Below are 16,561 nucleotides of genomic sequence, written 5' to 3' on the forward strand. Positions count from 1 at the left end.
GAGGGAAGAGGTACTTGTGGGGCAGGAAGTGGCTCTTGTCGGGCAGGAGCTGGCACTTGTGGGTCAGGAGGTGGCACTTGTGGGTCAGGAGTAGGAAGTTGGTCAGTCAGTGACACTTGTGGGGTAGGAGGTGGATTATTTGGGGGGGAGGAGGCAGTGGTGTGGAATAATGTGGCACTTGTGGGGCATGAACTGGCACTTGTGGGGCAGGAATTGGCACTTGTGGGGCAGGTGGTGGCACTTGTTGGGTGGGAGGTGGACGATGTGGGGCAGGAGGTGGCACTTGTGGAGCAGGAGGTGGAAGTTGCATTGCAGGATTTGGCATTTGTGGGTTGGGAGTTGGCACTTGTGGGGCATGAGGTGGAATTTGTGGGGTGGTAGGTGGAACATGTCGGGCAGGAGCTGGCACTTGTGGGGCAGGATGTGGCACACGTTGCCAGGAGTCGGCACTTGTGTGGCGGGATGTTGAAGTTGTGGGGCGGGAGGTGGCACTTGTGGAAGAGGTATTGTCACTTTTGGGGGAGGAGGTGGATGATGTGGGGCAGGAGGTGGCACTTGTGGGGCAAGAGGTGGAAGTTGTGGGGCATGAGCTGGCACTTGTGGGGCATGAGCTGGCACTTGTGGGGCAGGAATTGTCACTTGTGGGGCAGGAGGTGGATGATGTGGGGCAGGAGGCTGTCTTTGTGGGGTTAGAGGTGGCACTTGTGGGGCAGGAAGTTGATGATGTGGGGCATGAGCTGGCATTTGTGAAGCATGAGCTGGCACTTGTGAAGCAGGAATTGGCACTTTTGGGGCAGGAGGTGGAACTTGTGGGGTGGGAGGTGGAATTTGTGGGGTGGGAGGTGAAACTTGTAAGGCAGGAGTTGGCACACGTGGGGGGGGAAATGGCACTTGTTGTGCAGGAGGTGGCACTTATGGGTTTGGAGGTGGATGATGTGGGGCAGGAGGTGACACATGTGGGGCAGGAGATGGCACTTCTGGGGCAGGAGGTGGAAGTTGTGGGGCAGGATTTGGTACTTGTGGGGCTGGAGTTGGCACTTGTGGGGCTGGAGTTGGCACTTGTGGGGCGGGAGGTGGCACTAGTGGGGCAGGAGGTGGCACTTGTGGGATGGTAGGTGGAACTTGTGGGGCAAGTCTTGGAACTTGTGGTGCAGGAGATATCACACGTTGGGCAGGAGTTGGCACTTCCTCAAAGAAACCCATAGCGACCCCATAGTCACCCATAGCGCCCCATAGGAACACAAAGATACCCCATGGAGCCCCATAGACACCCCATAGTGACCCATAGGGGCCCAAAGAGACCCCATAGCACCCCATAGCTACTCCATAGTGCCCCATAGCAGCCCATGGAGCCTCATAGACACTCCATTGTGCCCCACAGCACCCCATTGCACCCCATAGGGACCCATAGACACAGCATACTGCTCCATAGAGCCCCATAGACACCCCATGGTTCCCCACAGCACCCCATAGCAGCCCACAGTGCCCCATAGACACCACATAAGGCCATACAGCCACACCATAGAGCCCAATTGAACCACATAGACACCCCATATCGCCCCATAGTGCCTGTAGACACCCCATAGAGTCCCATAGAGACCCACTGAACCCCATACAGACCCCATGCAGACCCCATAGAGCCCCACAGACAACCCATAGATCCCCAAAGACACCCCATAGACTCCCCATAGAGCCCCATAGGGACCCCATAGCGCCCCATAGAGACCCCATTCTTCCGCATAGAGCCCCATAGCAAACCATAGCACCCCATAGTCACCCATAGCGCCCCATAGGAACCCAAGGATACCCCAAAGCACCCCATAGCCACCCTACAGCACCGCATAGCCACCCCATAGAGCCCCATAGACACCACATAGTGACCCATAGCGCCCCATAGATCCCCAAAGACACCCCATAGACTCCCCATAGAGCCCCATAGGGACCCCATAGCGCCCCATAGAGACCCCATTCTTCCACATAGAGCCCCATAGCAAACCATAGCACCCCATAGTCACCCATAGCGCCCCATAGGAACCCAAGGATACCCCAAAGCACCCCATAGCCACCCTACAGCACCGCATAGCCACCCCATAGAGCCCCATAGACACCACATAGTGACCCATAGCGCCCCATAGGGGCCCAAAGAGACCCCAAATCATCCCATAGCTACTCCACAGTGCCCCATAGCAGCCCATGGAACCTCATAGACACTCCCTTGTGCCCCACAGCGCCCCATTGCACCCCATAGGGACCCATAGACACCCTATACTGCTCCATAGAGCCTCATAGCACCCCATAGTGCCTCACAGCACCCCATAGCACAACATAGTGCCACATAGACACCACATAAGGACATATAGCCGCACCATAGAGCCCCATAGACATCCCATAGAGCCCCGTAGGCAACCCATTGTGCCCCATAGAGCTCCCATAGCCACCCATAGAAACTCATTTTGCCACATAGACACACCATAGCGTTCCATAGACACCCCATAGAAACCTCAGAACGCCCCATAGAACCCCATAGAGCTCCATAGGCACCCCATAGAGCCCCATAGAGAACCCATAGAGGCACATAGCAACCCATAGGGGGGACATTGGGACACATAGGGACACATAGTGACCCTTAGGGAGACACTGGGACCCATAAGGTGACATTGGGACACATAGGGACACCATGGATTACAGTGGGGGACAGTGATACCCGTAGAGACACCCAGAGACTCTGCTGAGACCCATAAGAGACCCCATAGAGGCACATAGGGACCACACTGAAACCCATAGATACCCATAGGAGAACATTTAAGAACATAGATACGAATAAGAGACCCCATAGAGGCACATAGCTACCCATAGTGGGGATATTGGGACACATAGGGACACATAGTGACCCATAGGGAGACACTGGGACCCATAGGGGTATATTGGGACACATAGGGACACCATGGAACATAGTGGGGGACAGTGAGACCCATAGAGACACATAGGGACTCCGCTGTAACCCTTAAGAGACCCCATAGAGGCACATAGGGACGTAATGTAACCTATGGATACCAATAGGTAGATATTTTGGCCCAGAGATACTCATAAGAGACCCCATGGAGACACTTAGCAACACATAGGAGGGACATTGGGACACATAGGGACACATTGTGACCCATAGGCTGACACTGGGACAAATAGGAGGACATTGGGACACAGAGGGACCCCATGGAACATAGTGGGGGACAGTGAGACCCATAGAGACACATAGGGACTCCGCTGTAACCCTTAAGAGACCCCATAGAGGCACATAGGGACGTAATGTAACCTATGGATACCAATAGGTAGATATTTTGGCCCAGAGATACTCATAAGAGACCCCATGGAGACACTTAGCAACACATAGGAGGGACATTGGGACACATAGGGACACATTGTGACCCATAGGCTGACACTGGGACAAATAGGAGGACATTGGGACACAGAGGGACCCCATGGATTTCAGTGGGGGACAGTGAGACCCATAGAGACACATAGGGACCTCGCTGAGACCCATAAGAGACCCCATAGAGGCACATAGGGACTGCATTGAAACACATAGATACCCATAGGAAGACATTTGGGCCCAGAGATATCCATGAGACCCCATAGAGACCCCATAGAGACCCCATAGTGGCACATAGCAACCCATAGGGGGGACATTGGGACACATAGGGACACATAGTGACCCATAGGGGGACACTGGGACCCATAGGGTGACATTGGGACACATAGGGACACCATGGATTACAGTGGGGGACAGTGATACCCGTAGAGACACATAGAGACTCTGCTGAGACCCATAAGAGACCCCATAGAGGCACATAGGGACCACAGTGAAACCCATAGATACCCATAGGAGGACATTTAAGCCCATAGATACAAATAAGAGACCCCATAGAGGCACATAGCTACCCATAGGGGGGATATTAGGACACATAGGGACACATAGTGACCCATAGGGAGACACTGGGACCCATAGGGGGACATTGGGACACATAGGGATCCCATGGATTACAGTGGGGGACAGTGAGACCCATAGAGACACATAGGGACATTGCTGAGACCCATAGAGACCCCATAGAGGCACATCGGGACCACATTGAAACCCATAGATGCACATAGGAAGACATTTGGGCCCAGAGATACCCATAAGAGACCACATAGAGACCCCATAGAGGTACATAGCAACCCATAGTGTGGATATTGGGACACAGAGGGACCCCATGGATTACAGTGGGGAACAGTGAGACCCGTAGACAAACAGAGGGGCTCCACTGATACCCATAAGAGACCCCATAGAGGCACATAGGGACCTCATTGAAACCCATAGATACCCATAGGAAGACATTTGGGCCCAGAGATACCAATAAGAGTCCCCATAGAAACCCCAAAGTGGGCCAATGGGACACATAGGGGGGACATTCGGCACTTAGGAACACATAGTGACCCATAGGGAGACACTGGGACCCATAGGGGCTGTATGGGAGATTGGTAATCACAGCCTGAACCTCTGATTAATCAGCTGAGGCAAGTGTGGGGTCAGCTGCGGGAGCACAGGTGAGAGTAATGGAGCTGTGCTCCCGGGAGGGCTGGAGCTCGACTCCACCTCCTCTGAGACCTCATTTAAGGGCTGACCCTCACTCGAGCCGCTTTCCATTATCTTTCCGAGCTCCCTGTTACCGGGTGAGGTCCCAGAAGACTGGAGGCTTGCCAACGTGACTCCCATTTCCAAGCAAGGTTGTCAGGAGGATCCGGGCAACTCCAGGCCTGTTAGCCTGACCTCGGTGCCAGGGATGGGAATGGAACGAATTGTCTTGAGGGAGATGACAGATGCGGCAGGTGTGGGATGAGCAGGAGATCAGACCTAGCCAGCATGGGTTCGTGAAGGGCAGCTCCTGCTTGACCAATCTGATCTCCTTCTACGATCCTGTGACCCATCTGATGGATGAAGGAAAGAAAGGCTGTTGATGTGCTCTACTTGGACTTCAGCAAAGCCTTCACAACTGTCTCCCATGCTATTCTCCTACAAAAGCTGGCAGCCCTTTTCCAACCTTGAGAATTCTGTGATTCTGTGAGGCAGCATCTCTTGGACATCGCTCTGCAGTGAAGACCGCCCCAGCTTCCTCAGCGAAGGCATCACCACTGGTGAGTTTCTCTCTCGCTTAGAACCTCTGTACATTTGTTACCATCTTTGTTACCATCTGTATAGTTACCACCTAGACAGGGGGACATAGAGAGACACTGGGACCCCTAGGGACCCATAGAGATCCAGAGGAAGACATTGGGACCCATAGAGAGACACTGGGACCCATAGGGACACATAGAGAGACACTGGGACCCATAGGGACACATAGAGACCCATAGACAGTCATTGGGAGCCATAAGGATAAATTGAGACCCATAGAGACCCCATTGAGACCCATAGTGCCTCAAAGAAACCCATAGCGACCCCATAGTCACCCATAGCGCCCCATAGGAACACAAAGATACCCCATAGAGCCCCATAGTGACCCATAGGGGCCCAAAGAGACCCCATAGCACCCCATAGCTACTCCATAGTGCCCCATAGCAGCCCATGGAGCATCATAGACACTCCATTGTGCCCCACAGCACCCCATTGCCCCCCATAGGGACCCATAGACACAGCATACTGCTCCATAGAGCCCCATAGACACCCCATAGTTCCCCACAGCACCCCATAGCGGCCCACAGTGCCCCATAGACACCACATAAGGCCCTACAGCCACACCACAGAGCCCAATTGAACCAAATAGACACCCCATATCGCCCCATAGTGCCTGTAGACACCCCATAGAGCCCCATAGAAACCCACTGAACCCCATACAGACCCCATGCAGACCCCATAGAGCCCCACAGACAACCCATAGATCCCCAAAGACACCCCATAGACTCCCCATAGAGCCCCATAGGGACCTCATAGCGCCCCATAGAGACCCCATTCTTCCGCATAGAGCCCCATAGCAAACCATAGCACCCCATAGTCACCCATAGCGCCCCATAGGAACCCAAGGATACCCCAAAGCACCCCATAGCCACCCTACAGCACCGCATAGCCACCCCATAGAGCCCCATAGACAACACATAGTGACCCATAGTGACCCATAGGGGTACAAAGAGACCCCAAATCATCCCATAGCTACTCCACAGTGCCCCATAGCAGCCCATGGAGCCTCATAGACACTCTCTTGTGCCCCACAGCGCCCCATTGCACCCCACAGAGACCCATAGACACCCTATACTGCTCCATAGAGCCCCATAGCACCCCATAGTGCCTCACAGCACCCCATAGCACAACATAGTGCCACATAGACACCACATAAGGACATATAGCCGTGCCATAGAGCCCCACAGACATCCCATAGAGCCCCGTAGGCAACCCATTGTGCCCCATAGAGCTCCCATAGCCACCCATAGAAACTAATTTACCAAATAGACACACCATAGCGTTCCATAGACACCCCATAGAAACCTCAGAACGCCCCATAGAGCTCCATAGGCACCCCATAGAGCCCCATAGAGAACCCATAGAGGCACATAGCAACCCATAGGGGGGACATTGGGACACATAGGGACACATAGTGACCCATAGGGAGACACTGGGACCCATAGGGTGACATTGGGACACATAGGGACACCATGGATTACATGGTTGATACAACCCATGTTGTATGTTTTCATGTTTATCAACATGGTTGATGTGGGTCAGATCTATTAGGCCAGAGGTGCTGTGGGGCTGATGTAGGAAAGACCTATGGGGCAGGAGATGCTTTGGGGCAGATGTGGGTCAGGTCTATTGGGCTGGAGCTGCTGTGGGGCACTTGTGGGTCAGATCTATGAGGCAGGGGCTGCTGTGGGTCAGATCTATGGGGCAGGAACAAATGTGGGCCTGATGTTGGTCAGATTTATGGAGCAGGAGCTGCTGTGTTGCAGATGTGGGTCAGATCTATGTTGCAGGAGCTGATGTGGGGCAGATGTAGGGCATATCTATGGGGCAGGAGCTGCTGTGAGGCTGATGGGTGTTAGATCTATGGGGAGGAGCTGCTGTGGTGCAGATGTGGGTAACATCTATGGGGCGGGAGATGCTGTGTGGCTGATGTGGGTCAAATCTATGGGGCAGGAGCTGCTTTGGGGCTGATGGTGGTTAGATCTATGGGGCAGGAGCTGCTGTGAGGCGCATGTGGGTCAGACCTATGGGGCAGGAGCTGCTGTGGGGCGCATGTGGGTCAGATCTATGGGGCAGGAGTTGCTGTTGGGCAGATGTGGGACATAACTATGGGGCAAAATCTGCTGTGGGGCTGATGTGGGTTAGATCTATGAGACAGGAGCTGCTGTGGTTCAGATCTATGGGGCAGGAGCAGCTCTGGGGCACATGTGGGTCAGATCTATGTGTTAGGAGCTGCTGTGGGGCACATGTGGGTCAGATCTATGGGGCAGGAGCTGCTGTCGAGATGATGTGGGTCAGATCTTTGGGTAGGAGCTGCTGTGGGGCAGATCTGGGTAAGATGTATGGGGCAGGAGATGCTGTGGGGCAGATGGGGGTCAGATCTATGGGGCAGGAGCTGCTGTGGGGCAGGTGTGGGTCAGATCAATGGGGCAGGAGATGCTGTGGGGCAGATGTGGGTCAGATCTATGGGGCAAAGGCTGCTGTGTGGCAGATGTGGGTCAGATCTATGGGGCAGGAGATGCTGTGGGTCAGATGTATGAGGCAGGAGCTGCTGTGGGGCAGATGGGGGTCAGATCTATGGGGCAGGAGATGCTGTGGGGCAGATGTGGGTTAGATCTATGGGCAGGAGCTGCTGTGCTGCACATGTTGGTAGGGTCTATGGGGCAGGAGCTGCTGTGGGGCAGATGTGGGTCAGATCTATGGGGCAGGAGCTGCTGTGGGGCTGAGGTTGGTCAGATCTTTGGGGCAGCAGCTGCTGTGGAGCAGATCTGGGTAAGATCTATGTCGCAGGAGCTGCTGTGGGGCAGACGTGGCACATATCTATGGGGCAAAATCTGCTGTGGGGCTGATGTGGGTCAGATCTATGGGGTAGGAGCTGCTGTGGGGCTGATGTTGGTCAGATCTATGGGCAGGAGCTGATGTAGGGAAGATTTGGGTCTGATCTATGGGCAGGAACTGCTGTGGTTCAGATCTATGGGGCAGGAGCAGCTGTGAGGCACATGTGGGTCAGATCTATGGTTTAGGTGCTGCTTTGGGGAAAATGTGTGTCAGATCTATGTGGCAGGAGATGCTCTGGGTCTGATGTGGGTCAGATCTATGGGGCAGGAGATGCTGTGAGTCAGATCTATGAGGCAGGAGCTGCTGTGGGGCTGATGTGGGACATAACTTTGGGGCAAAATCTGCTGTGGGGCTGTTGTGGGTAAGATCTATGAGACAGGAGCTGCTGTGGTTCAGATCTATGGGCAGGAGCAGCTCTGGGGCACATGTGGGTCAGATCTATGGGGCAGGAGCTGCTGTCGAGATGATGTGGGTCAGATCTTTGGGTAGGAGCTGCTGTGGGGCAGATCTGTGTAAGATGTATGGGGCAGGAGATGCTGTGGGGCAGTTGTGGGTCAGATGTATGGGGCAGGAGATGCTGTGGGGCAGATGTGGGTCAGATCTATGGGGCAAAGGCTGCTGTGTGGCAGATGTGGGTCAGATCTATGGGGCAGGAGCTGCTGTGGGTCAGATGTGGGTCAGATCTATGGGGCAGGAGCTGCTGTGGCTGATGTGGGCCAGTTCTATGGGGCAGGAGATGCTGTGAGTCAGATGTATGAGGCAGGAGCTGCTGTGGGGCTGATGTGGGTCAGATCTATGGGGCAGGAGCTGCTGTGGGGCAGATGTGGGTTAGATCTATGGGCAGGAGCTGCTGTGCTGCACATGTTGGTAGGGTCTATGGGGCAGGAGCTGCTGTGGGGCAGATGTGGGTCAGATCTATGGGGCAGGAGCTGCTGTGGGGCTGATGTTGGTCAGATCTTTGGGGCAGCAGCTGCTGTGGAGCAGATCTGGGTAAGATCTATGTCGCAGGAGCTGCTGTGGGGCAGACGTGGCACATATCTATGGGGCAAAATCTGCTGTGGGGCTGATGTGGGTCAGATCTATGGGGTAGGAGCTGCTGTGGGGCTGATGTGGGTCAGATCTATGGGCAGGAGCTGATGTAGGGAAGATTTGGGTCTGATCTATGGGGCAGGAATTGCTGTGGTTCAGATCTATGGGGCAGGAGCAGCTGTGAGGCACATGTGGGTCAGATCTATGGTTAAGATGCTGCTTTGGGGAAAATGTGGGTCAGATCTATGTGGCAGGAGATGCTCTGGGTCTGATGTGGGTCAGATCTATGGGGCAGGAGATGCTGTGGCTGATGTGGGCCAGTTCTATGGGGCAGGAGATGCTGTGAGTCAGATCTATGAGGCAGGAGCTGCTGTGGGGCACATGTGGGTCAGATCTATGGGCAGGAGCTGCTGTCGAGATGATGTGGGTCAGATCTTTGGGTAGGAGCTGCAGTGGAGATGATGTAGGTCAGATCTGTGGTGTAGGAGCAGCAGTGGGGCAGATGTGTGTCAGATCTTTGGGGAGTATCTGCTGTGGGTCTGATGTGGGTCAGATCTATGGGGCAGGAGCTGTTGTGGCGCAGATGTGCGTTAGATCTTTGCGGCAGGAGCAGCAGTGGGGCAGATTTGGTCCGATCTATGGGGCAGGAGCTGCTGTGGGGCAGATGTGGTCGGATTTATGGGGCAGGAGCTTCTGTGGGGCACTTGTGGGTCAGATATATGGGGCAGTAGCTGCTGTGGGTCAGATCTATTGGGCAGCAGCTGTTTTGCATATGATGTGTGTCAGATTTTTCGGGCAGGAGCTGCTGTGGGTCTGATGGGGGTCAGATCTATGGGGCAGGAGCTGCTGTGGTGCAGATGTGGGTAAGATCTATGGGGCAGGAGCTGATGTGGGGCAGATGTAGGGCATATCTATGGGGAGGAGCTGCTTTGGTGCAGATGTGGGTCAAATTTATGGGGCGGGAGATGCTGTGTGGCTGATGTGGGTGAAATCTATGGGGCAGGAGCTGCTGTGGGGCAGATGTGGGTTAGATCTATGGGCAGGAGCTGCTGTGGGGCAGATGTGGGTTAGATCTATGGGCAGGAGCTGCTGTGCTACACATGTTGGTAGGGTCTATGGGGCAGGAGCTGCTGTGGGGCTGATGTTGGTCAGATCTTGGGGCAGCAGCTGCTGTGGAGCAGATCTGGGTAAGATCTATGTCGCAGGAGCTGCTGTGGGGCAGACGTGGCACATATCTATGGGGCAAAATCTGCTGTGGGGCTGCTGTGGGTCAGATCTATGGGGTAGGAGCTGCTGTGGGGCTGATGTGGGTCAGATCTATGGGCAGGAGCTGATGTGGGAAGATTTGGGTCTGATCTATGGGGCAGGAACTGCTGTGGTTCAGATCTATGGGGCAGGAGCAGCTGTGAGGCACATGTGGGTCAGATCTATGGTTTAGGTGCTGCTTTGGGGAAAATGTGGGTCAGATCTATGTGGCAGGAGATGCTCTGGGTCTGATGTGGGTCAGATCTCTGGGGCAGGAGATGCTGTGAGTCAGATCTATGAGGCAGGAGCTGCTGTGGGGCTGATGTGGGTTAGATCTATGGGCAGGAGCTGCTGTGCTGCACATGTTGGTAGGGTCTATGGGGCAGGAGCTGCTGTGGGGCAGATGTGGGTCAGATCTTTGGGGCAGCAGCTGCTGTGGAGCAGATCTGGGTAAGATCTATGTCGCAGGAGCTGCTGTGGGGCAGACGTGGCACATATCTATGGGGCAAAATCTGCTGTGGGGCTGATGTGGGTCAGATCTATGGGGTAGGAGCTGCTGTGGGTCAGATGTGGGTCAGATCTATAGGTCAGGAGCTGCTGTGGCTGATGTGGGCCAGTTCTATGGGGCAGGAGATGCTGTGAGTCAGATGTATGAGGCAGGAGCTGCTGTGGGGCAGATGGGGGTCAGATCTATGGGGCAGGAGATGCTGTGGGGCAGATATGGGTCAGATCTATAGGTCAGGAGCTGCTGTGGCTGATGTGGGCCAGTTCTATGGGGCAGGAGATGCTGTGAGTCAGATGTATGAGGCAGAAGCTGCTGTGGGGCAGATGGGGGTCAGATCTATGGGGCAGGAGATGCTGTGGAGCAGATGTGGGTCAGATCTATGGGGCAGGAGCTGCTGTGGGGCAGATGTGGGTTAGATCTATGGGCAGGAGCTGCTGTGCTGCACATGTTGGTAGGGTCTATGGGGCAGGAGCTGCTGTGGGGCAGATGTGGGTCAGATCTATGGGGCAGGAGCTGCTGTGGGGCTGATGTTGGTCAGATCTTTGGGGCAGCAGCTGCTGTGGAGCAGATCTGGGTAAGATCTATGTCACAGGAGCTGCTGTGGGGCAGACGTGGCACATATCTATGGGGCAAAATCTGCTGTGGGGCTGCTGTGGGTCAGATCTATGGGGTAGGAGCTGCTGTGGGGCTGATGTGGGTCAGATCTACGGGCAGGAGCTGATGTGGGAAGATTTGGGTCTGATCTATGGGGCAGGAACTGCTGTGGTTCAGATCTATGGGGCAGGAGCAGCTGTGAGGCACATGTGGGTCAGATCTATGGTTAAGATGCTGCTTTGGGGAAAATGTGGGTCAGATCTATGTGGCAGGAGATGCTCTGGGTCTGATGTGGGTCAGATCTATGGGGCAGGAGATGCTGTGAGTCAGATCTATGAGGCAGGAGCTGCTGTGGGGCTGATGTGTGTCAGGTCTATGGGGCAGGACCTGCTGTGTGGCTGATGCGGGTCAGATCTATGGGCAGGAGCTGCAGTGGAGATGATGTAGGTCAGATCTGTGGTGTAGGAGCAGCAGTGGGGCAGATGTGTGTCAGATCTTTGGGGAGGATCTGCTGTGGGTCTGATGTGGGTCAGATCTATGGGTCAGGAGCTGTTGTGGCGCAGAAGTGGGTCAGATCTATGTTGCAGGAGCTGATGTGGGGCAGATGTAGGGCATATCTATGGGGAGGAGCTGCTGTGGTGCAGATGTGGGTCACATCTATGGGGCGGGAGATGCTGTGTGGCTGATGTGGGTCAAATCTATGGGGCAGGAGCTGCTGTGGGGCGCATGTGGGTCAGATCTATGGGGCAGGAGCTGCTGTTGGGCAGATGTGGGACATAACTATGGGGCAAAATCTGCTGTGGGGCTGATGTGGGTAAGATCTATGAGACAGGAGCTGCTGTGGTTCAGATCTATGGGGCAGGAGCAGCTCTGGGGCACATGTGGGTCAGATCTATGTGTTAGGAGCTGCTGTGGGGCAGATGTGGGTCAGATCTATGGGGCAGGAGCTGCTGTGGGGCTGATGTTGGTCAGATCTTTGGGGCAGCAGCTGCTGTGGAGCAGATCTGGGTAAGATCTATGTCGCAGGAGCTGCTGTGGGGCAGACGTGGCACATATCTATGGGGCAAAATCTGCTGTGGGGCTGATGTGGGTCAGATCTATGGGGTAGGAGCTGCTGTGGGTCAGATGTGGGTCAGATCTATAGGTCAGGAGCTGCTGTGGCTGATGTGGGCCAGTTCTATGGGGCAGGAGATGCTGTGAGTCAGATGTATGAGGCAGGAGCTGCTGTGGGGCAGATGGGGGTCAGATCTATGGGGCAGGAGATGCTGTGGGGCAGATATGGGTCAGATCTATAGGTCAGGAGCTGCTGTGGCTGATGTGGGCCAGTTCTATGGGGCAGGAGATGCTGTGAGTCAGATGTATGAGGCAGGAGCTGCTGTGGGGCAGATGGGGGTCAGATCTATGGGGCAGGAGATGCTGTGGAGCAGATGTGGGTCAGATCTATGGGGCAGGAGCTGCTGTGGGGCAGATGTGGGTTAGATCTATGGGCAGGAGCTGCTGTGCTGCACATGTTGGTAGGGTCTATGGGGCAGGAGCTGCTGTGGGGCAGATGTGGGTCAGATCTATGGGGCAGGAGTTGCTGTGGGGCAGATGTGGGTCAGATCTATGGGGCAGGAGCTGCTGTGGGGCTGATGTTGGTCAGATCTTTAGGGCAGCAGCTGCTGTGGAGCAGATGTGGGTAAGATCTATGTCGCAGGAGCTGCTGTGGGGCAGACGTGGCACATATCTATGGGGCAAAATCTGCTGTGGGGCTGATGTGGGTCAGATCTATGGGGTAGGAGCTGCTGTGGGGCTGATGTGGGTCAGATCTACGGGCAGGAGCTGATGTGGGAAGATTTGGGTCTGATCTATGGGGCAGGAACTGCTGTGGTTCAGATCTATGGGGCAGGAGCAGCTGTGAGGCACATGTGGGTCAGATCTATGGTTTAGGTGCTACTTTGGGGAAAATGTGGGTCAGATCTATGTGGCAGGAGATGCTCTGGGTCTGATGTGGGTCAGATCTATGGGGCAGGAGATGCTGTGAGTCAGATCTATGGGGCAAAATCTGCTGTGGGGCTGATGTGTGTCAGGTCTATGGGGCAGGACCTGCTGTGTGGCTGATGCGGGTCAGATCTATGGGCAGGAGCTGCAGTGGAGATGATGTAGGTCAGATCTGTGGTGTAGGAGCAGCAGTGGGGCAGATGTGTGTCAGATCTTTGGGGAGGATCTGCTGTGGGTCTGATGTGGGTCAGATCTATGGGTCAGGAGCTGTTGTGGAGCAGATGTGGGTCAGATCTATGTTGCAGGAGCTGATGTGGGGCAGATGTAGTGCATATCTATGGGGAGGAGCTGCTGTGGTGCAGATGTGGGTCACATCTATGGGGCGGGAGATGCTGTGTGGCTGATGTGGGTCAAATCTATGGGGCAGGAGCTGCTGTGGGGCGCATGTGGGTCAGATCTATGGGGCAGGAGCTGCTGTTGGGCAGATGTGGGACATAACTATGGGGCAAAATCTGCTGTGGGGCTGATGTGGGTAAGATCTATGAGACAGGAGCTGCTGTGGTTCAGATCTATGTGTTAGGAGCTGCTGTGGGGCAGATGTGGGTCAGATCTATGGGGAAGGAGCTGCTTTGGGGCAGATGTGGGTCAGATCTATGGGGCAGGAGATGCTGTGTGGCAGATGTGGGTCAGATCTATGGGGCAGGAGCTGCTGTGGCTGATGTGGGCCAGTTCTATGGGGCAGGAGATGCTGTGAGTCAGATCTATGGGGCAGGAGATGCTGTGGAGCAGATGTGGGTCAGATCTATGGGGCAGGAGCTGCTGTGGGGCAGATGTGGGTTAGATCTATGGGCAGGAGCTGCTGTGCTGCACATGTTGGTAGGGTCTATGGGGCAGGAGCTGCTGTGGGGCAGATGTGGGTCAGATCTATGGGGCAGGAGCTGCTGTGGGGCTGATGTTGGTCAGATCTTTAGGGCAGCAGCTCCTGTGGGGCAGATCTGGGTAAGATCTATGTCGCAGGAGCTGCTGTGGGGCAGACGTGGCACATATCTATGGGGCAAAATCTGCTGTGTGGCAGATGTGGGTCAGATCTATGGGGCAGGAGCTGCTGTGGCTGATGTGGGCCAGTTCTATGGGGCAGGAGATGCTGTGAGTCAGATGTATGAGGCAGGAGCTGCTGTGGGGCAGATGGGGGTCAGATCTATGGGGCAGGAGATGCTGTGGAGCAGATGTGGGTCAGATCTATGTCACAGGAGCTGCTGTGGGGCAGACGTGGCACATATCTATGGGGCAAAATCTGCTGTGGGGCTGATGTGGGTCAGATCTATGGGGTAGGAGCTGCTGTGGGGCTGATGTGGGTCAGATCTATGGGCAGGAGCTGATGTGGGTAGATTTGGGTCTGATCTATGGGGCAGGAACTGCTGTGGTTCAGATCTATGGGGCAGGAGCAGCTGTGAGGCACATGTGGGTCAGATCTATGGTTTAGGTGCTACTTTGGGGAAAATGTGGGTCAGATCTATGTGGCAGGAGATGCTCTGGGTCTGATGTGGGTCAGATCTATGGGGCAGGAGATGCTGTGAGTCAGATCTATGAGGCAGGAGCTGCTGTGGGGCTGATGTGTGTCAGGTCTATGGGGCAGGACCTGCTGTGTGGCTGATGCGGGTCAGATCTATGGGCAGGAGCTGCAGTGGAGATGATGTAGGTCAGATCTGTGGTGTAGGAGCTGCTGTGGGGCAGATGTGTGTCAGATCTTTGGGGAGGATCTGCTGTGGGTCTGATGTGGGTCAGATCTATGGGTCAGGAGCTGTTGTGGCGCAGATGTGGGTCAGATCTATGTTGCAGGAGCTGATGTGGGGCAGATGTAGGGCATATCTATGGGGAGGAGCTGCTGTGGTGCAGATGTGGGTCACATCTATGGGGCGGGAGATGCTGTGTGGCTGATGTGGGTCAAATCTATGGGGCAGGAGCTGCTGTTGGGCAGATGTGGGACATAACTATGTGGCAAAATCTGCTGTGGGACTGATGTGGGTAAGATCTATGAGACAGGAGCTGCTGTGGTTCAGATCTATGGGGCAGGAGCAGCTCTGGGGCACATGTGGGTCAGATCTATGTGTTAGGAGCTGCTGTGGGGCACATGTGGGTCAGATCTATGGGGCAGGAGCTGCTGTCGAGATGATGTGGGTCAGATCTTTGGGTAGGAGCTGCTGTGGGTCAGATGTGGGTCAGATCTATGGGGCAGGAGCTGCTGTGGGGCAGATGTGGGTCAGATCTTTGGGGCAGGAGCTGCTGTGGGGCAGATGTGGGTCAGATCTATGGGGCAAAGGCTGCTGTGTGGCAGATGTGGGTCAGATCTATGGGGCAGGAGCTGCTGTGGGTCAGATGTGGGTCAGATCTATGGGGCAGGAGCTGCTGTGGCTGATGTGGGCCAGTTCTATGGGGCAGGAGATGCTGTGAGTCAGAGGTATGAGGCAGGAGCTGCTGTGGGGCAGATGGGGGTCAGATCTATGGGGCAGGAGATGCTGTGGGGCAGATATGGGTCAGATCTATAGGTCAGGAGCTGCTGTGGCTGATGTGGGCCAGTTCTATGGGGCAGGAGATGCTGTGAGTCAGATGTATGAGGCAGGAGCTGCTGTGGGGCAGATGGGGGTCAGATCTATGGGGCAGGAGATGCTGTGGAGCAGATGTGGGTCAGATCTATGGGGCAGGAGCTGCTGTGGGGCAGATGTTGGTTAGATCTATGGGCAGGAGCTGCTGTGCTGCACATGTTGGTAAGGTCTATGGGGCAGGAGCTGCTGTGGGGCAGATGTGGGTCAGATCTATGGGGCAGGAGCTGCTGTGGGGCTGATGTTGGTCAGATCTTTGGGGCAGCAGCTGCTGTGGAGCAGATCTGGGTAAGATCTATGTCGCAGGAGCTGCTGTGGGGCAGACGTGGCACATATCTATGGGGCAAAATCTGCTGTGGGGCGGATGTGGGTCAGATCTATGGGGTAGGAGCTGCTGTGGGTCAGATGTGGGTCAGATCTATAGGTCAGGAGCTGCTGTGGCTGATGTGGGCCAGTTCTATGGGGCAGGAGATGCTGTGAGTCAGATGTATGTGGCAGGAGCTGCTGTGGGGCAGATGGGGGTTAGATCTATGGGGCAGGAGATGCTGTGGAGCAGATGTG

Source organism: Coturnix japonica, chromosome 26, assembly GCF_054131305.1.
Source record: "Coturnix japonica strain WE chromosome 26, WE-NBRP24, whole genome shotgun sequence".
Classification (NCBI taxonomy): Eukaryota; Metazoa; Chordata; class Aves; order Galliformes; family Phasianidae; genus Coturnix; species Coturnix japonica.